At 34.9% G+C, this 23,134-nt stretch overlaps 1 long non-coding RNA gene across 1 annotated transcript; it reads left to right on the top strand.

Moving 5' to 3' along the window:
• The first annotated feature begins 290 nt into the window (after positions 1 to 290).
• On the top strand, positions 291 to 20,478 carry LOC115282157. Its single transcript, XR_003904532.1, has 3 exons — positions 291 to 457; positions 10,191 to 10,430; positions 20,322 to 20,478. It is a non-coding gene; the product is annotated as an uncharacterized LOC115282157 (long non-coding RNA).
• The last annotated feature ends 2,656 nt before the right edge of the window (positions 20,479 to 23,134 follow it).

The raw sequence follows: 23,134 nt of genomic DNA, 5'->3' as shown, positions 1-23,134 counted from the left end.
AATGTTTTCTTTTAGAATTTAACATAATTGCTTAGAGTAATATAGAAGAATAGTTTTTAGAAATCTCTATGTTATCAGTAGCTAAACAGTGCTACCCTATGAAGATAAGATAAATGTAAAAAATCTTACATCTTTATTGTCATAATCTTTTCTATCCCTGTACAATGTAGACAGATTCAAGTATATCTAGACCAGGTGTTGGAAAGAAGCTGAAAGATGGTCAAAGAGTTCCATTGGTATCTGGGGAAACTACTTTCTTTATTATTCTCTGTGATGGAACTTGGAATTTGTAACTCTGCATACTTTCTACAGGGGCTTGGATTTTAGTTCCCTAGACTTTAGTTTCTTCATTCATAAAACAGGGGTGAAGGATGAGACTGTCTCTTAAAGCTTTTCATTAATTCCACAACGTCCTAGCTGAATTAAAATGCCATGACCTAGAGGCAGTGATCTCCAGGTAAGTAAACCCAAGAGAACTTTAAGAACTATTTTAGAAGCTTAAGGCTGCTTATGGCAACAGTAGGTTGAATCACAGCAGAAAATTAATATCCTACATATGTAGTAATACATACTCAATACCTGAGCATCGATCCCTATCATCACAGCTAAAAATATGTCTTCAACTACTCTGAAAGGGATGCTTTCTGATGAATTGAAAAAAGGCACAACGCTAAGTTTATGGATAAAATAATCTGACTTCCTATAGGAATAGCTAGGTAAGACTGAAGAAATAAAAACCCTCTAGGCTAACAAAATGTGTGGACAGACTGAGGTATTTATACTGATTGTACTCTCGCTTAAAATAGCCCATCTTCTTTCCTACATCTATTATTCTTCCTCCTGCTCCACCTAAGACTAGAAAAGAAAGAACATAATTAACTTCTCTAAGAAATGTGTTCCAACAGCCCTCATAAAGTCATTGAGTTTTTCTGATATTTTAAAAAACATTTTGCATTGGTTTGGACTTAATTTTTCCATGGTAATCCTTTGACTTAGTGCACTGAGAGCATAGCCCCATGTGGTTTCACTGTATTCAGCTAATTATATATTTTATCATGTATTACTTATGTTATTTATGCATACTGCATATTTTAATAACATAAATTATATTTACATTGACAAAATTACTAAATTTATATAATTTGATATTAATATAAATATGTATACAAAATAATATTTTGTATTAGTTTAATATATTATTATTTAATATATTAATTCCAAGGAGACCTAAATAATGGCTATAGAAGAATGGTGGCTTAAATTTTTTACCACTAGTCTATTTTCTTAATTATTCTAATCATAAAGGGTATCCCAATCTATCTGATTCTTCTCTTTGGTTTACAGAAAGCACTTTTGTCCTCTAATCAAAAGGTAGTCTGAAAATTTGAGTGAATATATAAAATTCTCTTGCAAAAACAGAATATTAAAAACATTAAAGTGATAATCCTTCATTATAGAGAAAGTAAACTCATCATAACTTTTAAGTAAACTGTTTGTGCTTCTGAACCTGTAACTGTGCTTGTATATGCTCCGTGTGTATCTTGTGCTTCTTGCCACTGAAAGTGGTCAAGAGAATACTATCAGTCAGGATATCTTCACATGTTGTTGTGCCCTCATCTATCATTATATCATCTATAAGAAAGAATTCAGCCATACATTCATCCTCTTGGACACAATGCTTCCATTTGTGGAGGGGGCGGACGAAAACCTACTGCAAAGTAAATAATGCTAACTTTGGAAGAGGCTGTGTATATGATAATTTTCATTGCATCAGTAGAGGAAACTATTAGTTCAGCAAAATGCTCAGTTATCAGATAGTGGATTGATAAAATAAAACATAGAGTAACGAAAAGTCTATATTAAGTTTTTAAAAACATGATATAAAATTATATGTGCTCTATGATTACAATTGCTTAAGATGCTTATAAAACATACAAGAAAAATTCTATAAAATTCAAGTCTTAATGTTAAGATAATGGAGTTTATATTCAAATATTATTTTTCTTATTTGCCGGAATAGGAATAGGTAATATATTATCTAATTATAGTAGAGGAAATATACTAATTATAAAAAAAGATACTAGGTGCACCAATTCTAGTTGTATGAGAAACAAATTAGAAAGGCTAGACCAACTGATTTATAAGATCAACTGTGTATTTTCTAATTTTCTAATTTGTTATTTTAGGGGTTTATTGATGTTTTGTCAAATAGAAGTAATTTTGCTAACTCCCTTGGCAGTTTGAACTAATTCAAAATAAAATTTTTAGATTATAAGAGACTATGAAACCATATAACCAATGATTTTCAAACTTTTATTAGAAATGGACTTTTTCTCTTAATTAAGACACATGGAGTTTCAGTAGTTATAAAAAAAATCAGGACTTTGGAGACTAAGCCACCTCTTTCCCCACTTCTCCACAGACTCATAATTTCTAGTTAGGGAACACATACTGATCTCTGTGGAATGACAATACAACAAACTGACAAACTGACTTAGAAAATCTTCAAAGGGAAGTAGGGTGGAGGGAATGGGCAAAATGGATGAAGGGAAGTGGGAGATGCAGGCTTCCAGTCATGGAAAGAACAAATCATGGAAATAAAAGGTACAGCATAGAGAATACAGTCAGTGGCATTGTACTAACATGACAGTAGCTACAGTCGTTTTGAGCTTAGCATAAAGTATAGTTCTTTTTAAAAAAATTTTTTTACAAAAATTTTATTTTTGAGAGACAGAGTGTGAACAGGGGAGGGGCAGAGAGAGAAAAAGACACAGAATCTGAAGCAGGCTCCAGACTCTGAGCTAGCAGTCAACACAGAGCCTGACGCCAGACTCGAACCCATGAACCATGAGATCATGACCTGAGCCGAAACTGGACACTCAACTGACTGAGCCACCCAGGTGCCCCACATAAATTATAGTTCTAATCCATTGTTCTTCATGTATAAGTCTATTTCTTCATAAATGAATGAGTGTACATTAAGAATCTGAGAATGAATGAATGATGGCATGTCTCACATCAAGTCAAACTTTTCAAGTGTTACTTTAAGTTATTTGCCTGAAAACAGTAAAGCAGTTTTGACTCAGTTGTACTTCATGTGGCAGGTTTTTCTTTTGATCCATTTACCTCTAAGCAACTTCAACTTTCAGCTCTTAGCACTGTTAGTACTTAGAACCTCCTAATAGTTAGATAATTTTTAAAAAGAGAGAGAAAAATCTGAAAGAGTAAATGATGCTTAATATTGTTTTTCTCTCAGATGTCATTTGTTTTTATAAATATGTTTTGAGGTCATTTATTTTAGCACATTAAGACAGAAGGCTAAGGGACTTCCAGGGAAGATGGCAGAGTATGAAGGACCCTATACACATCTCGTTCCATGGATACAATCAGAAACACTCACATCAGTGTAAATAACCCAGAAAATGGCTGGAAGACTGGCAAAACAAACTCTACAACTAAATGTAGAAAAGAGGCCACATTGAAGAGAATAGGAGGGGCGGGGACTTCTTGGGAGCTAAACCCCATGGGCCACTGAGGAAAGGAGCCCAAGGTATGGAGAGGAGTGAGAAAGACTATCACACCAGATAGCCTGCATGAGGGAAGATGAACCCCATAGAATTTGGCTTCGAAAATCAGAGGGTCAGAGTGCCTGGATGGCTCAGTCGGTTAAGCCTCCAACTTCGGCTCAGGTCAGATCTCATGTTCGTGGGTTCGAGCCCCACGTCAGGCTCTGTGCTGACAGCTAGCTCAGAGCCTGGAGCCTGCTTCAGGTTCTGTGTCTCCTTCTCTCTCTGCCCCTCCCCGTCTCATGCTCTGTCTCTCTCTGTCTCAAAAATAAATAAAACACTAAAAAATTTTTAAAAAAATCAGAGGGGCTAGATTTCATGAGTTCTTACAACCAGCAGGTCTATATAAGTAATGGGGCTGGGAGAACCGGGCAGCAACATGCAAAATAACAAACTAGACCAGTTTCTTACAACATACACAAAGATAAACTCAAGATGGATGAAAGACCTGAATGTGAGACAAGAAACCATCAAAACTCTAGAGGAGAAAGCAGGAAACAACATATTTGATCTCAGCTGCAGCAATTTCTTACTCGACACATCTACAAAGGCCAGGGAATTAAAAGCAAAAATGAACTATTGAGACCTCATCAAGATAAAAACCTTCTGCATGGCAAAGAAAGCAATCAACAAAACTAAAAGGCAGCCGATGAAGTGGGAAAACATATTTGCAAATGGCATATTGGATAAAAGACTAGCATCCAAAATCTATAAAGAACTCACCAAACCCCACACCCAAAAACCAATCCAATGAAAAATAAAAGGGCAGAAGACATGAACAGACACTTTTCCAAAGACATACAGATGGCCAACAAACACATGAAACAATTCTCAACCTTACTCATCATCAGAAAAATACAAGTCAAAGCCACACTAAGATAACACCTCACACTGGTCAGAGTGGCTAAAATGAACAAATCAGGAGACTATAGATACTGGTGAGGATATGGAGAAACAAGAACCCTCTTGCATTATTGGGTGGGAATGCAAACTTGTGCACCCACTCTGGAAAACAGTGTGGAGGTTCCTCAAAAAATTAACAATAGAACTCCCCTAAGACCCAGCAACAGCACTGCTAGGAATTTGCCCAAGGGATACAGAAGTGCTGCTTTACAGGGGCACATGTACTCCACTGTTTACAGCAGTTCTATCAACAATAGCTAAATTATAAAAAGAGCCCAAATGTCTATCAACTGATGAATGGATGAAGAAAATGTGGTTTATATATACAATGGAATACTGCTTGGCAAAGAGAAAGAATGAAATCTGACCATTTGCAGCCATGTGGATGAAACTGGAGGGTATTATGCTAAGTGCAATAAGTCAGTCAGAAAAAGACAGATACCACATGTTTTAACACATATGTGGATCTTGAGAAACTTGACAGAAGACCATGGGGGAGGGGAGGGGGAAAAAGTTACAGAGAGGGAGGGAAGCAAACCATAAGAGACTTTTAAGTATGGACAACAAACTGAGGGTTGATAAGGGGGTGGAAGAGGGAAAAGTGTGTGATGAGCTTGAGGAGAGCACATGTTGAGATGAGTACTGGGTGTTGTATGGAAACCAATTTGACAATAAATTATATTTAAAAAAAGAAAAGAAACAAGACTATTAAATATAGAGAACAAACTGATAGTTACCAGTGGGAAGAGGACTAGTAGTATGGGTGAAATAGGTAAAGGGGATTAAGAGTACACTTCTCTTCCCTTCCCCCACCATCCCCAAGAGTACAGTTATCTTGATGACCACTAATATATTGAATTGTTGAATCACCATATTATGCATCCGAAACAAATATAACAGAGTATGTTAATTATGCTGGAATTTAAAAAAATGTTTTACATTATAAAAAAAGAAGACAGAAGGCTAAGTACCCTAAGATAATACCATTTATTTTTACAAAGAATATGTCAGAAAGGTTCATAAATGAAATATTTTCAGAGGAAGTGCTTTCTGTATATTAAGTTTTCAGAGGGAAATTAGATGAAGGGTCTGCAAACTTTTATTTTTGTCTTCAAACTTTTTTTTTGATCTGCAAACTTTTCTTAATAAGCATGATAGTAAATATTTTAGGCTTGCAAGCCAATGGTCTCTGTCACAACCACTGAATTCTGATGGTACAAAAAGAAAGCAGCCATAGACAGTATAAACTAATAAGCATGACTGTGTTCCAATAAAACTTTATTAAAAAGAAACAGGTGGACAACTGATATCTCATGATTTACTGATGACAGTAAGTAAACTTCCTGAGTTCAAGTGAGCAGGTAAAGACACATTCCACGCAGAAATGTATTTAAAAGTCACAAGCAATCAATACTAAAAATTAGTTTTCTAAGGAACTAAAGACTTAAAAATATTTTTCCTTCCATATGGGTCTTGTACAAGCCTTTTTTTCCTTTTTTTTTTCCTTTCTTCATTGTTTTTTTTTCCTTTTTTTTCACTAAATTGATAATGTTTGAGAATCACAAGATATTTAACTTAAAAGAGTTTAATCATGACAGAGTTTAATTTGATAATTAGAACAAAGATCATGTATCTATGTTCATCAGTTTTTTTTTTTCTCTACAAGGTGAAAATTTTCAAGCTGTCTTTGCCAGTTAGTTAAATGAGTCGAATAATGACTACTGCTTCCCTGATCATATTTTAATAATCAATGCTGGTAAATTATCCAAAAATTATTAGATAAAAGAGATTGACACCTTCATAGGTTTTTTTTCTTTCATTTTTCTTTTTTAATTTTATCAATTTTAGTTGAGTTTCTTTATTTTGGAAAGTAAATTACATTTTCTGGAGCACTACAACATGACATGTATTTTATGAAAAAATAAGAAAAGAAGTAGGCCTTGAATAGCTGGCCTAGTTTAAATTATTCATGAGTGAGCAGGTGGTAGAGATGGTAATGAGGTCTCTCCTCTCAACTATATCTAAGAAAAACAAAACAAAAGTCATATGACATGGCTTAAGGAAAAAGTATCAAACTGTTCCCATTTGAGGCAAGGTTTTAACTAAACATGCCAAAAATGACTTGGATCAGGACCTCTAAAAATCATATTTTCTGCTGGTAGGTTATATTTTAAGTTTGATTGCTTTATAATAACTATCATTGATTAAAAATTAATGTTGCTAGTGAAGAGTTTTGATTACTTCAAAGGTTTGTTTCTAGATAGAAGACTGGGAGTAAGATGAGAAAGCTTTTTTAGTTTTCTTTTAATGAAAGTATTTAGAAAACAAAATCGGGTTACAGCTTAGCTCCAAATACCAAACTAAGGGTATTTGTGTTAAAAGGTTCAGGGAATCACCATTTCTTGTTGTATCTGCAAACTGAAAAAAATCAGCTGACATTATGGTATGAGAGTCAGTTACAATGAGGATCAGTTAGAATGGCAAACTGTCAGCATGTAAGTCCAAGTAAACTGCTTAGGTATGCAAATTAAAATTTTTCTTTCTGTCACTGGATAGTCCAGATATCACTGGTTACTTGTCAACTGTGAAGTTACAGTGACTGGTTTAGGGCACATAATACAATCAAGGTCAGTGACACATTAGGAAATGTTTTTCTGGAATAGAAAAAAAAAAAGCTGTCCATCTCTTCTACCAGAAGAGACCATTTCCTTTCCTTGGATGGCGTAGCGTGAGAATATGAGGCTCAGATCAGTGATTGGAGAGCCTAGAAGGGCAGCGTATGGCAAGGATAGAGAGGCCATCATTTGGAGCATGAGGGTGACATTTCCAATATATTTCAAAGAGAGTGAGAGAAACCAGGTCATTGGCAGTATCATTTGAGTTTCTCAATAAAATTTACCTGAAGCTAAGCCCCACCTTTCATTTGAAACATAAAGATCCCTAATAAGTATGCAAAAATAAGCGTACACAAGCATAAGCACAAAAGTACTTTGGGGAAGAAAGTTTTAATTAAATTAAACAAGTCCTAAGAGATAAGGCCTGAAATAAATGTCAAGGAGATGCAATACTTAGAAAGATGGGGTGAAGAAGAATCAACTGGCATTTTGTCCTTAGTGTCCTTGCCTGGAGTCACTTTTACTTTTTGAGAGCCTTGAAAAAGATACAGGTCTCCTTAAACCATTTTGGTTCTTCACTCCTCAAAGCAAAACTATAGGCTAATAAGGTTTAAATATCCCTAAATTTCTTAGATTCCTCATCCAATCAGAGCAAAGTGGAAAGAACACAAATTTCGAGTCAGGCAGCCCTAGGTTCAAGTTTTACTGCAACACACTAACTCTAAAACCTTGGTTATGTTACCTTACCTCTGTTGGACTTATCTTTTCATATGTAAATAGTGATAGTAATACTTACCAGGCATGAAGTCTGATAGGATTAGATGATGGCAACATTTAGATAAAGCACTTAGGACAGGACCTAGCAAAACTCAAGCTTTATTACCAATATTAAAATTGTTTGATTTCTGTTTTACATTTTATTAGATCTGGTTCCTGTAAATTATATGTTCCATGGCCCCTGGAGAAAGAATCTAGCAGAATTCATTCCTTACCAAGTTGAAAATGTTCAAGATTGTTGTAATCTAGCAGCAGATTGGGGGAAAGGCAAATACAGTTCTGCTGACTTTTCAATTCCCATCTTGACCTTACACTGATGTAAAATGGTCATTGTTTTTCATGCACAATTAGCTGCTCCAAGTTACGTCCTATGTATTTAATGTATAGAGATAGCAAACAAATAATATGTAAAAAAACAAACCTTTTTTACAAATAATTCCAAGGCAAGTTAGTAAATATGTGTTTGCTGTCATTACATACTCCACTTTTCCTTAAACTTTTCAAATCTATTATTTCCATCTCTTTAGAGTGAACTCTGCCTTCTGAGTTACTCACAACATAGTGCTTTAGATCAGAATTGGAAGTGGTGGTAAATTCCTGATTATCACTCACCTTGTTAGATATTTCACTATGTTCATCAGATCCATTTTATATGATACCATACACATTTTCTGTGTTACTTATTGGAATTAGCCACAATAGGCTAAAATAATTAATTACATACATATTTATGTCATGTAGGTGAAATTACACAGCAATTCACCCTAACTATATCCTAACTTGGAATGGCTCATATCTATATATCCTGATGTTCATTATGTGTAATTAACTCAAAAATCAATTTCATACAGCTTACTAGAGCAATTTCAGAAATAGCCATAACAATTTATAGGGCCAGCAATCCAGGCCCAAAAAGTCAAAATGAGTTCAGAGATTAAGAAGTCATCAATCACACAGTGACATAATATTAGGTGCTGCTAACGTGGTAATGACACATACATCAGTGACTCCCTAAGTAAACATTTATGCCTCAGACAGTTGCTGTCGCAAATGGGATGTTATGATATGTTGTTTCAGTGATGTATGCCATGTATTAATGCAACCAGTCCCTAAACACTCATTGACAGGTAGTGTCTCATTTGCTTTACCTCAGATGATAATGGCCCATTGAAGCTATTATCGCTTTAGAAGGAGGAAAAATTTCAGTGATGCATTTTACATTTCTGTGGGGATTTTTTTCAATTTATTATACTTTTTTTATTTGCTCTGTCTTTTGAGGAAGAATGATTGTGGAAATTTAGCAGCACAATGCAATCCCTAATGCCTGAAGAATACCATTTTAAAGTAGCATGATCCAGAAGCACCTACTCTATAACCAAAGGTTTCATGAGGTGGAGGATTCATTCTTCATGACCAATGGAGTGAAGTTGGGGTTTCTTCTTTCAATGAGGGTTTCTTATCTTTCATTATACCTCATGCAACTAGAATTATGGAAGTATGGAAGCTATGAAAGCATTATCATCAATTAAAAAGATTACTAGAAGATTTAAAAGAGGATTTCAGGAAGTTCTGCAGGGACTCATCAGAAAGGTCTTACAGAAGTCCTGGATCGAACTCTGCAGAGCCACACTAGGTTTATTGATTAGCATGAGGCTCAGATGTACTCCACTATCTATTAGAGGCATTCAACATGTGACAAAGGACTCTCCTGGATAAAATGGAACTAAACATCAACACTAAATATTAGTAAGCAGACCTCTTTGTAAATATTATCTTCATAGATCTTTTCAGTTTGTGTTTATTATAATCATTAACCATACAAATATCAAGCGTAAATTTAAACTTCATTGGATTATATCACATCAGGCTAGAGTTCTAAGGAATCCACTTGCTCAGGAAGACCAGTTATGATATACCAGAGCAGGCAGCTGGTCTCATCTCCTCCTTTGACCAATGAATGGAGAAGCACTTTGTCTTTTCTTTGCTCTGACTCCCATGAGCCATACATGCCCATGGGCAGATGCAGTGTCAACCACAGTTGCTGGCCAGCTAGCTGTAATTATCCTGTGCATTTAACTTTCTACTTAAGAAAATGATCATAATATTATTGAGATCTGGCATAATATCTAAGAGCAAATTATTGACAATTTTCATTGTCTTATGATTTATAAGAAAATACTCATGACATATTTTATGGTTGTACACCAGAGCTTGAGAACCATAGCATGAACTATAAACACATCTGGGAAGTCTTGGCAAGAGGCTGCAGTATCAGTGTAGCACAGCGCTCCTCCCCAAACTGAAGCCTGTGTCATCTAACTTAATTTAGAAATCCAGTTCCACAATTCAACTACTCTTCCATGAGTGGGACAATGGTGCCTGCCGTTACAGTGTTTCTCCAGCACAGATAGAGGAGCAGAATGGCTGATAATAGGACCCTCAAACAGCTGCTGAATGAGGCACTTCAAGTAAGAAGGGCAAAGGAAATATGCAGCAAAGCAGGGCTTCAAAGAAGAGAACATCACTGTGAATTGCAGGGAAACAGCAGAGGCCCATATTCCCCTGCCAGGTAAGCATGGCAACGGATTTAATTGGGTGGTTTAGTTGGAGAACAGGTACTAAAAAGAATAGGGGTCTTAGAAGCATTGCCTTGATCAATGAAACATAAGTAAAACGACAGCTAAAGTATTAATTTTTGGTTAGTGTGGGTAAGACTTTGGATAATTGCATAATTTCTGAGTCATACACACAGATGAAGGGGAAACATCAGTAGTAGAGTGATATTTGAAAACAAATAGCAAAGCACATATGTGTCCAAGTAGGAATGCCACACTTGTTAGGAATGCCAGCACTGGAATCACGCTGAGTATGTTCAAATCCTGATTTCACCATTTATAGGCTGTGTGATCTTGAGTAAGTTACTCAACCTCTCTATCCTTTAGTTCTCTCTTCTATTAAAATGATAGTGAAGTTACTTTATACATTTCTTAGGAAGACTAAATGAGTTTATGAAAAGTGTTTCAAGTAGTTCTTGGCCTATTATTGTTTTAGAAAACTAAGCTCTTATTATTTTAAAAGAATGTGATTATTATATAGATATCATTTTATGTGTGTACTTATATTTAGCCAAGTTTATCATGTTGAATTATTATGGTAATGTAAAAAGTAATTTTGTGATTTTTATTCCAATAGCTTTATTTCCTAAACTGGATTTGCCTTTCTAATCCTGATACTTTCCCTCAAATTAACTTATTTCAGTCAGTACTATGAGATAAACAGATAATCCATTGCCTTTTGGAGAATCAAGGAGCACTGGGAAGAAACACTTTCTGGAGGGAGAATTGGGTAGAGGGGGATTTCTTATATAAATCACATTTACTCCAATATAAAGCAAATATGGTAAAATACAATTAAATAAACATACTGTTTTAACATACATACCTGTGGGAAGAATTTTGGAGAAGAGTTCATTATATCATGGTTGCAGATTTTGCCACTTGTGTGTCACTTTCTCCAGCAATTCTTCCTTGAGCTCAAAGACAAGGTTAATATCTCTGTTGCCTCTCTCCCTAGTATGGCCTTGGCTGCAAAGATTTTTAATTTCCTCATCAACTGTCCAACTTAACCACTAGTACTGTATACTTTTCTTATTGTAGGAACCATGTCTTTTTTCCCTTTTTTTAAATCCATAGCATATGTCGTAGAAGGCAATCCATAAATATTTTTTAAGAAATTATAATAAGGACTTTCTGGGAGAGGAAGTAGTTCCCAAAAATTGTAAAGTGACCATGTATTATTTTTATAATGTAATTGAATTAAGCAAATGCAATTCAACAAAAATTAGTTTGAAATGTGGGACCTCAAAAAATACTGAACCAGGAAAAACAAGACAAAAAAAACCCGAATTTAGTTCTGAGTATAAAGGTATTAACATCTACAATATTGGGACACTTTGAACAATGAGTTATAGATGTTTTTCATACTAGAGGGAAGGGGTTTTTTTTCTAAAGACAGTTCCTTTCATTCATTATTTATTCATTTTTGTAATACATGACATTGTTTAATATGTAAATTAAACATAAGTTCAGAGTTTGTTTCAGTGAGGGGTGACTTCTTACATATATGTATACCCCATTATCAGATTTTCTTTTTACTACAAAATAAAATTAGAATGAAGGAAGAATATCTTAGACTATTTCTAGATCATTAAAATGCTAAGTAAATTTAATTATAAAATGTTCTTACTTATTAACTGTTTTCTATCTAGAGTGTTGCATAATAGAAAGTTACTTTTTAAGTTGAGGTATAACTAACATGCCATATGATATATATATATATATATATATATATATACATATATATATATATACACACACACAGGTATACACCACAGTGACTTGATATTTGTATATATTGTGAAATGAACACCACAATAGGTTATTATCTGTCACAATACAAAGCTAATGCAATATGATTAACTGCATTCCCCATGCGGTACATTGCATCCCCATGATTTATATTTTTCTTCAGGATCTTATTTTATTTTATTTTTTTAATTTATTTTTTTATAGTTTATTGTCAAGTTGGTTTCCATATAACACCCAATACTCTTCCCCACAAGTGCCTTCCTCCATTACCATCACCCACCTTCTCTTTTCCCTCTCCCCCTTCAGCCCTCAGTTTGTTTTTAGTATTCAAAGTCTCTCATGACTTGCCTTCCTCCCTCTCCCTGAATCTTTTTCCCCCTTCCCCTCCCCATGATCCTCTGTTACGTTTCTCCTGTTGGACCTATGAGTGCAAACATATGGTATCTATCCTTCTCCACCTGACTTATTTCGCTTAACATGACACCCTCGAGGTCCAACCACTTTGCTACAAATGGCCAGATTTCATTCTTTCTCATTGCCATGTAATATTCCATTGTATATATAAGCCACATCTTCTTGATCTATTCATCAGTTGATGGACATTTAGGTTCTTTCCATGATTTGGTTATCGTTGACAATTTCTCTATGAACATTGGGGTACATGTGCCCCTGTGCATCAGCACTTCTGTATTTCTTGGGTAAACCCCCAACAGTGCCACTGCTGAGTCATTGGGGAGTTCTACTGATAGTTTTTTGAGGAGCCTCCACACTATTTTTCAGAGGGGCTGTACCAGTTTACATTCCCACCAACAGTGCAGGAGGGTGCCTGTTTCTCCACGTCCTCGCCAGCATCTATAGTATCTTGATTTGTTCATTTTAGCCACTCTGACTGACATGAGGTGATATCCTAATGTGGTTTTGATTTGTATTTCCCTGATGATGATTGATGCTGAGCATCGTTTCATGTGCCTGTAGGCCATCAGGATGTCCTCTTTGGAGAAGTGTCTATTCATGTCTTCTGCCCATTTCTTCACTGGATTATTTGTTTTTCAGGTGTGGAGTTTGGGGAGTTCCTTGTAGATTTTGGATACTAGCTCTTTATCTGATGTGTCATTTGCCACAATCTTTTCCCATTCCATCAGTTCCCTGTTAGTTTTCGTGATTGTTTCCTTTGCCGTGCAGAAACTTTTTTCTTGATGAGATCCTAATAGTTCATTTTGGTTCTTGATTCTCTTGCCTTTGGGGATGTGTTGAGTAGGAAATTGCTGCAGTTCAGGTCAAGGAGGCTCTTTCCTGCTTTCTCCTCAAGGGTTTTGATGGTTTCCTGTCTCACATTCAGGTTCTTCATCCATTTGGAGTTTATTATTGTTCATGGTATAAGAAAGTGGTCTAGTTTCATTCTTCTGCATGTTGCTGTCCAGTTCTCCCAGCACCACCTGCTAGAGAGGCTGTCTTTTTTCCATTGGATACTATTTCCTGCTTTGTCAAAGAATAATTGGCCATACATTTGTGGGCCCAGTACTGGGTTCTCTATTCAATCATTGGTCTATGTGTCTGTTTTTGTGCCAATACCATACTGTCTTGATGATGACAGCTTTGTAGTAGAGGCTAGAGTCTGGGATTGTGTTGGCTCCCATTTTGGTTTTCTTCTTCAATGTTACTTTGGCTATTCAGGGTTTTTTGTGGTTCCATATTAATTTTAGGATAGTTTGTTCTAGCTTTGAGAAAAACGCTGGTGTAATTTTGATTGAGTTTGTAGATTGCTTTGGGTAATAATGACATTTTAACAATGTTTATTCTTCTGATCCATGAGCATGGAATGCTGTTTTATTTCTTTGTGTTCTTCAGTTTCCTTCATAAGTTTTCTATAGTATTCATTGTAGTGTTTTACATCTTTGGTTAGGTTTATTCCTAGGCATTTTTTGGTTTTTCGTGCAATTGTGAATGGGATCAATTTCTTGATTTCTCTTTCTGTTGCTTCATTATTGGTGTATGTGAATGCAACCAATTGCTGTACATTGATTTTGTACCCTGCGACTTTGCTGAATTCATGGATCAGTTCTAGAAGGCTTCTGGTGGAGTCAGTCGGGTTTTCCATATAGAGTATCAATCATGTCATCTGCAAAAAGTGAAAGTTTGACTTCATCTTTGCCAATTCTGATATCTTTTATTCCTTTTGTTGTCTGATTGCTGATGCCTAGGACTTCTAGCACCATGTTCAACAACAGTGGTGATAGTGGACACCTCTGTCGTGTTCCTGATCTCAGGGGGAAAGCCCTCTGTTTTTCTCCAATTTTCTCCCATTGAGGATGATATTAGCTGTGGGCTTTTCATAAATGTTTAAGTAAGTTTCTTCTATCCTAACTTTCTCAAGGGTTTTTATTAAGAAAGGATGTTTGTATTTTGTCAAATGCTTTTTCTGCATCTCTCAACAGAATCATATGGTTTTTATCTTCTCTAATGTTTACATGATGTATCACATTTATAGATTTGTGAATATTGAACCAGCCCTGTAACCCAGGGATGAATCCCACTTGATTGTGGTGGATAATTCTTTTTATATGCTGTTGAATTAAAATTGCTAGTATCTTGTTGAGTATTTTTGCGTCTGTATTTACTAAGGATATTGGCCTGTAGTTCTCTTTTTTGGTTGGGTATCTGGTTTGGGAGTCAAAGTGATGCTGGCTTCGTAGAATGAGTTTGGAAGTTTTCCTCTATTTCTATTTTTTGGAATAACTTGAGAAGAATGGGTATTAACTCCATTTTAAATGTCTTATAGAAGTCCCCTGGGAAGCCATCTGGCCCCAGGCTCTTATTCTTTGGGTGGTTTTTGATAACTAATTTGATTTCTTCACTGGTTATGGGTTTGTTAATATTTTTTGTCTCTTCTCATTTGAATTTTGGTAGTGCATGTACGTTTAGGAATTTGTCCATTTCTTCTAGATTGTCCAGTTTGTTGGCATATAATTTTTCACAGTAATCTCTGATGATTGCTTGTATTTCTGATGGATTGGTTGTAATAAGTCCATTTTCATTCATGATTCTGTCTATTTGGGTGTCTCTCTTTTTTCCTGAGGAGCCTGACTAGAGGTTTATCAATTTTGTTTATTTTTTCAAAAAACCAACTCTTGGTTTCATTGGTATGCTCACCTGTTTTTTTTTTTTTTTTTTTTGGATTGTATATTGTTTATTTCTGCCCTGATCTTTATTATTTCTCTTCTTCTTCTGGGTTTGGGGTGCTCTTGCTTCTCCCCTTCTAGTTCCTTTAGGTGCCCTGTTAAATTTTGAATTTGCACTTTTTCTAGCTTGTTGAAATAGGCCTGGATTGCAACATACTTTCCTCTTAGGACTGCCTTGCTGCAACCCAGAGGGTTTGGATTGTTGTATCTTCTTTTTCATTTTTTTCCATATTTTATTAATTTCTTCTCTGATTGCCTAATTGGCCCAATCATTCTTTAGTAGTATCGTTTTTCACCTCCATGTTTTTGGAGGTTTTCCAGACTTTTTCCTGGGACCCATGATTTATTTTTTTAAATGCAAGTTTATATTTCTTGATCTCCTTCACCCTTTTCACCTCTCCTCTGTACCCTCAAACAAACACTAATCTGATTCTATATCTATGAGTGTAGGTTTTGTTCTTTTTGTTTTGTTTTTTAGATTCTTTATATAAATTGAAATTGTTGTATTTGTCCTACTTTATCTGACTTATTTCACTTAGGACCCTGAAACCTTCAAGGTCCATCCATGTTGCAACTGACAGTATGCCAGTCTTTTATGGCTGAGTACTATCCTATGGTATGTATATACCATATCTTCTTTTCTAGTCATTATCAGCAGGCATTAGGTTGTTTCTGTATCTTGGCTTTTATAAATAATGCTGCAGTGAACATAGGGGTTTGTATAGCTTTTGAAATTAATATTTTCATTTTCTTCAAATTGATACCCAGTAATGGAATTTCTGGATTATTTAGTAGTTTTATTTTTAATTTTTTTAGTAAGTTCCATATTTTCTATAGAGGCTACATGAAAGTTACTTTTTCTTTTAAGTATCATTGCAACCAATTTAGCTCTCTAATCTATGAATATACAGTGAAAAAGCCTCAATATCTTCAGAAAAGTTAATTTTAAAATTATATGTATAACACCTTTTGCCAGAGCATTAAAATTGAACATTAACTGTACAATCAGGCTAAATTGGGGAGGGGGCATCAGAAAGCAATCATAGAACATATTGCAGATTCACACTGTTGTCAGACCAGGAGCAACATCTGGCTGGACATTTGGCATCAGGAGACTAATGAATATTCTATAATACAAGCAGTTAGGCTCAATTAGTATATAATTTACCCTGTTTTGTTTCACTAGTCTCTGATTTCCTTATCTGTGGCCATTTTTTCCAGTGATCATTTGGAGTTCTAAATAATTCCACAGATAGAAATGTTATCCAATTCTCTTATTTTCTTTTAAAAAAACCCACCATTTATGGAGTGGGAAGTATTGATTTAGAAAGAGAGAGAAACAGAAGATATACAGAAGGATCCCAAATAAAGAGTCACTCAGTGCTGGAAAGAGGTCCTTCATAAGAGATGAATGGGTTGGTGGGGGCAGTGGCTTACACTGCCTGGAAACTTTAGGAAAGACTGAGTGTTAAATGAGGAAGAATCTTATCCTGTGCCCCCATCTGTAATAGGATATATTTGAAGATGGCAAAGGAAAACCTTGAGCAGAAATGTAAATTCAATGTAAAAACTCTCCTGTTAAGTGAAAGAGAGTGTGTCTAATGGATTTAATAATTATAGAAAGGCATTATCTACTAACATTTTCAAATGGAAATTTTAGGTCTAGCATAGCCCTTCAAGACTACAAAGTATTCTCAAACATTTAGGACATCATTCTTTTTTACTTAAATTCTTCTATGATTATCCTTAAAGAGGAGGATAAAAAAATGTGACAAGGTAGAAATACCCAATTTCATTTGGTTCCTAGAGCATCATCTTTGTGTAGTGAACATTGATTGCAGAATCACCTTTAAAGAAAATTAAAATGAACAGTGATCTCAACCCTAGGAAACTGTTGGTAGAACTGTTATTTTTAAGCAGAATCAATATCTTACACTGTTAATGATACTAAGCAAAGACGACAAAATCAGTGTTGTTTGCAAGGATTGATTTTTTTCCCTCTTTATGCAGTTTCATATTGATCTAAGAATTCATGTATTAAACTGCTAGGGTGTAATTTAAATATTACTAAATAATAATTTGAAAGGGAAATGTCATAAGTTTATTGTAAGTTATGTCTCCCTTATTGTTTCTATACACTCACAAACCACTCAGCTCTATTTCAAATGCACACACAAAGCCACACAAAGAAACTTTATTTCCATCATTGTTGCAAACTACTCATTTTGGCGTGACACTTGGTTTTCATCTTGAAATGGAGAGCAAGTCAAACAAGGTTATCATCTTTTGGGGTAAGTTTTTTACTTCTCTCTTGGGTCATTGTACATGTTCACCACAAGTGCATTTAGAGAGATAGCAGATGCCAAATGAGGATATCAGGAAGAAAATTGTTTTTGTGATAGCTCAGATTTGGGGCAGGTGAAGATGTTTTAGGTTAGAAAAGAAGTTTAGGGAATATGTTAAGAGCATTGGTATTAAAGGAGAAGAATGTTTTAGATAATAACTGTCAGCCTCCTCCAGATGTTCTTTAGGTTGGGAAATTACAAAGGCAGAAATGAACATCCAGGCTCGCAGATGGCTTCCGCTTACAGTACTTGCTGATTAACCATTCTGAGAAAATATTTTACTTCAGTGTGGCCAATCAATTGGCATTCCAAAAACATTTTTGCCAAATATTATAATGGGCTATATTGTAGAACAATTAAGAGATCCTTGATACTCATTCCTATGTACACTGTTTAATTTCTTGTATGACCTCTTACTACGTATGACCTCTTACTATACACAATTGATAGCAAAGTAGAATTTTAAAACCTACAAAACTGTGTAAGACAACTTTGCATTAAAATAACATTAGGGGTGGGGCATCTGGGTGGCTCAGTTGGTTAAGCATCTGACTTGGGCTCAGGTCATGATCTTATGACTCATGAGTTCAAGCCCCACATTCAGTTCTATGCTGACAGCTCAGAGCCTGGAGCCTGCTTCAGAGTCTGTCTCCATCTCTCTCTGCCCTTGCCCCACTCATGCACTGTTTCTCTTTCTCTTTCTCTGTCTCTCCCAAAATATAAATAAACATTTAAAAATTTTAAATAATATTAGGGGTGCCTGCCTGGCTCAGTCAGTGGAGACTGTGATCTTAGAGTTCTAAGTTCACCCCCACGTTGGGCATAGAGATTACATAAAAAAATAATAAAATAAAAATTTTTGGCGCACCTGGGTGATTCAGTTCCTTATGTGACTGTTTCTTGATTTTGTGATCTCACGGTTTGTGGGATCAAGCCCCACATCAGGCTCTGTGCTGACAATATTGAGACTGGGATTTTCTCTCCCTCTCTCTGCTCCTCCCCCACTCATTAGCATGTGTGTACCCACCTCAAAATAAATAAATAATAATGAAAAAATTTAAATAGTTAAAAAATAAATAAAATCTTTAAAAAATAAAAAATAAAATCTCAAACCTTGCGTATGGGAAACATGCATTTTCTAGATAGTTGAAGGATTTGCAAAAGGTAGTTTCTCAAATCTTTTCTTTATGGTCACATACAAACCATAACTAAATAATAATTATCACCAGGTGTGAATGATTTGTTTTAATTGCCTGGGCAAATGTTTATGGAAAGAAAATAAGAACTCTTATGGATTTGAAAATGGAATAGATCAGTTATTTGCAGCACATCTAGAAGTAGGTTTTCTTTGAGTGAGTGAATGAAGGATTGAGTGAATGAAAACAGTTTTTCTTGATGTGAAGACAATGTAGACACATCCAAAGAGTCAGTAAGAAAAGCAGTACTTCCTGGGGAAAACTGATACTTAGTTTTAGCAGAGTATAACAGTGTTTCTCAGGATGTAATATGTGAACACCTGCATCAAAGTCACTTAGAGAACACATACAAAATGTAGAATCACTGATTCTACCCCCAAACTTTATTTACCATCTCTGGAGATGTAGCGCTAGAAATCCAAACTTTTAACCAGGTCCTCAGATAGTTTTAAGCATCATTTAGCATTTCAGAACTAAAGAGGCACACAGTTTATTCATAAGGGAGGTAAATTTGGAAAGGTAGTTTGGAGTCAGATTTTAGAAATATAAATGTCAGGCTAAGAGGTTTAGGTCCTCAGAAAGGAATGGAGATGCACTGAATAATTTTATCAGGAAAAGGACACAAAGATACGTTGCAAAGGTTTACTTTATGGGCATATGAAATGTTAGGGCCTTAAGGAAGAAAAAAAGAGTATGGTAAATATGAGACTTAAATGTCCCAATTGGGATGGGAGCTGTAAGGGAAATGATGTATTACAAAGTAGAATTATAGAATTCACTGGTAATGTCCTAGCTATAAGAGATTAAAAGTGGGAAAGGCCAAAAGTGACAAGAGATCTAAAGCCTGCCTGATTAATGTCACAGAAGAAAGAGCCAAATCAGAAGGAATTTTGTTGGTTGGGTGTAGTGATGGGACAGGGGTAGCTTTGGCTATGTATGCATTGAACTTAAAGCAATTTCATAGAATTAAAAAGTGTACAACAAAATAAAAAACAGTGAGGCAGGAGAGACAAAGACTAGATAGGCTGAGAATAGAGGGCATTATTGACTTTTATACTGTCTCACATTATTTCATTTGCATTATGAAAATTGTTTATTATTAAATTATTTTGTTATTTGTATTGTATTATTGTTTCACATTATTTATTTGTAGATATTTTCATTTTCTAAACTTTTAATGAAAAAATTTCCTCCCGCCTGACCCCCCCCAAATGCCTTGCCTTTTACACAGCTACTTTTCATTTATGTGAACTTAGTAAATTTTGTTTTGAATTTACATAGGCAAAACACCACATTTACAGAGGAACAAATCTTTGCCTTTTATGATAGAGGAGAAAGACTACTCTGTTTTGTATTATCTTTGTATTTATCAGTATGCGGAATTCCAGGTAAAGGAACTACTAGTTCTCGCTGAAGGTGGAACTGGATACTGAAAGATGTGCAGGAGTTCACAAGACAGAAAAATGGACAAGACCATCCCATGTTGAGAAATCAGTTTATGGAAATGAATAAACACACATTCTCAGAATAAAATAGCATTACAAATGTGTACAGCTCATAGTAATATGAATTTGTTAAGAGTGTGCAAACAACATCTGTCTCAAGTTTAAAAAGTTGCAAATTAATGTTTGGACATTAACGTGTGTGTGTGTGTGTGTGTGTGTGTGTGTGTGTTTACAGTAATGCCAATGTATAACAATGCAAGCTAATCTAGTTAGGTGAAAAATGGAAGACCTACAATGGGAGAATTTAAGTTAATGAATGGAAACATTTAGATAGAGATGTGTTAGCACAGGTTTCCTGAGCAACAGACACCAAAATGGGATTAAGTGCAGAACAAATGTTTAGGGAAATCACCAACTAAAAAAAAATAAGACAGGAGGGAAGATTAGGAGGGAGATTAGGAGAGCCATCAGTTTGCAATGCAAGTCTTACTCCAAGTGAAGAGGAGGAGAGAGGAAAGGAGGGACTGGAAGAGGGAGGAAGGGTCTTATACTGCATGTCATTTCTAAGGCAAGTTCAGCAAGGCTGATGGGGCTTCACTTAAGCCAGAGTGGACTCTCAGGGGAGTCCTGTATCTCCCAGAAACAATCTTGTCTTATTAACCCAGCCATACTCAGCCATTAACTGAGAGAAGCCTATCGAAAGCATGTCCTTGGCACATATGCTAAAATCAATTTCAGAGTGCAACAGCTAGGTCCTCTTTCAATTGCCATCCTTAAAATCAGAGATCTGAGAGGTGTGTCTTTATGGCCGCCGCCAGATAGAACTTGTTTATTTTTTCATATAAACAGTCTGTGCAGCAATGAACAGAAATGAAATTTAATCTAATTTCAGTACATTTTGTAACTATTTCCAAGTAGTTTGGGCATGCCACTATCCAAAATAAATTTGATCATAGACATTTTGTGTATAGGAACTAAATAAAGATGGTAAACTCTGTACTTCTATTTTCAGCTGCAGTGCAGAAATGTTTTAACTTCTGATTCCAAACATGCTCTCTTTATATGCAACCCTTCTGATGCACTGTCATTATGCCAAATGTCACTTTGGTATATTTTTAGTACTTTCACTCGTCCTTATTCAGTGATTGTGGGCAGAACAGAGGCGGCCAAGATTTGTTACCAGATGAGAGTTGTAGGTTGGATACATTCATATCAATACCAGGTATTAATTGTTTCATTCATTGCAGGTGTCTGGGTTACATCAACAAGCAGTGATGATCAAAAATAACACTTCTAGACATCAAGTAGTGTGTCACGACATGACTTTTCTAAATTACTATAAAACAAATAATTTAAACCATTCTTTGTTCTTTACCAACATAAATCCTATTTTTCTACATTTCATAATAATTCTGCAATTGAATATACACAAAATGGTTATATCACAAAATAACTAAGACTTTATTTTCCCTGATTTCGGAATGTTTATCTGAGTGTTCTGTACGGCCACTATGATTAAGAGTTATTGAGTTTTCCCCATAAATTTTCTGAACTTTCTGGATGACTGGTACCTATTACTAAAACTTTTGACTAAAACACTTTTTTTCTAGGATTCAGCACACAATTTAGGGCTGTATATCTGTTTTTCTGTTCAGATTATTCGAAGGATAAACATGAGAATCTGGGATAGTCAAGGAAAACACATGAAAATATATGCACTCAATTATCTAGGTAATATATTCCTGTTGAGCAAAGTAATATTTTTTAAATGTCAACATTTTTTATGTTCCATTCTTATAAACTATATAGCAAAATTCTGTAACTACTGGATTAAGGAAAACCTTTGGCTTAGGTTCCATAGTTAGCAACAGCTATGTATAGGTTGTTTAATGACTTATCTTATTCTAGTGTAAACATCATTCATTATTTTAAGAACATTTTTCTGTACAAGGTTATTATATAGAATGAGTCTCTGCCAGGAAATGCATCACTTAACATTCAATCCACAAATACTTTTTAATTATATACAAATTCTTACTATTTAGAGTCGAACACATTATTTCCTACCAACAAGCATTAACAGTACACTAAGGCAGTCTGAGGGAAGAACATACCATATTTCAAACCAGAGTATAAAGTCTCTTGAAAATGAATTTGCTAATACATTTTTCTGTTTATCATTTCTAGCTTTTAGCTTTTTCTGAGAAGATAATGTAATTATTCCAAAATAATTAAAAAATTTTAACAAAATATCTAACTTAATCTACTGCATCATAACCATTTAATAAAGAAAACTCTCAATATGATATAAAATATTTAATTTGTATAGTACTTGAATGTCAATCCCATAAAATGTTTAAATATCAGAATTCAATATAGGAAAGAAAAATTAGCTAACTACATCTCATCTGTATACAAAAATACTGTATTCTTGCATATTTAAAATTTTAGTTTTCCTGAAAGAAAATTTCCTGAACCTGTTTCCAAACCTTTGAATTCTATTACGCAAACACAATTTGCTCAATAAGTAACATTTTAACAGTTATAGAACAAATTGTCTTTATTCATTCTTTGGTTATAATGGAGTATATGGTAATGCCGTTATCACAAAATCCTACTTACTGATACTCTAACCATGAAAGCATATAAATTATCTCTGAGAAGCTGGGACTCAAATCAGTCTGCTCTAATCACATGGTATGAAGTATAATTGTGTTTAAATTTTCATTGAGGAAAAGATA

The sequence above is a fragment of the Suricata suricatta genome, chromosome 2, assembly GCF_006229205.1.
Source record: "Suricata suricatta isolate VVHF042 chromosome 2, meerkat_22Aug2017_6uvM2_HiC, whole genome shotgun sequence".
Classification (NCBI taxonomy): Eukaryota; Metazoa; Chordata; class Mammalia; order Carnivora; family Herpestidae; genus Suricata; species Suricata suricatta.
This window is presented reverse-complemented; position numbering and strand designations above follow the sequence as displayed.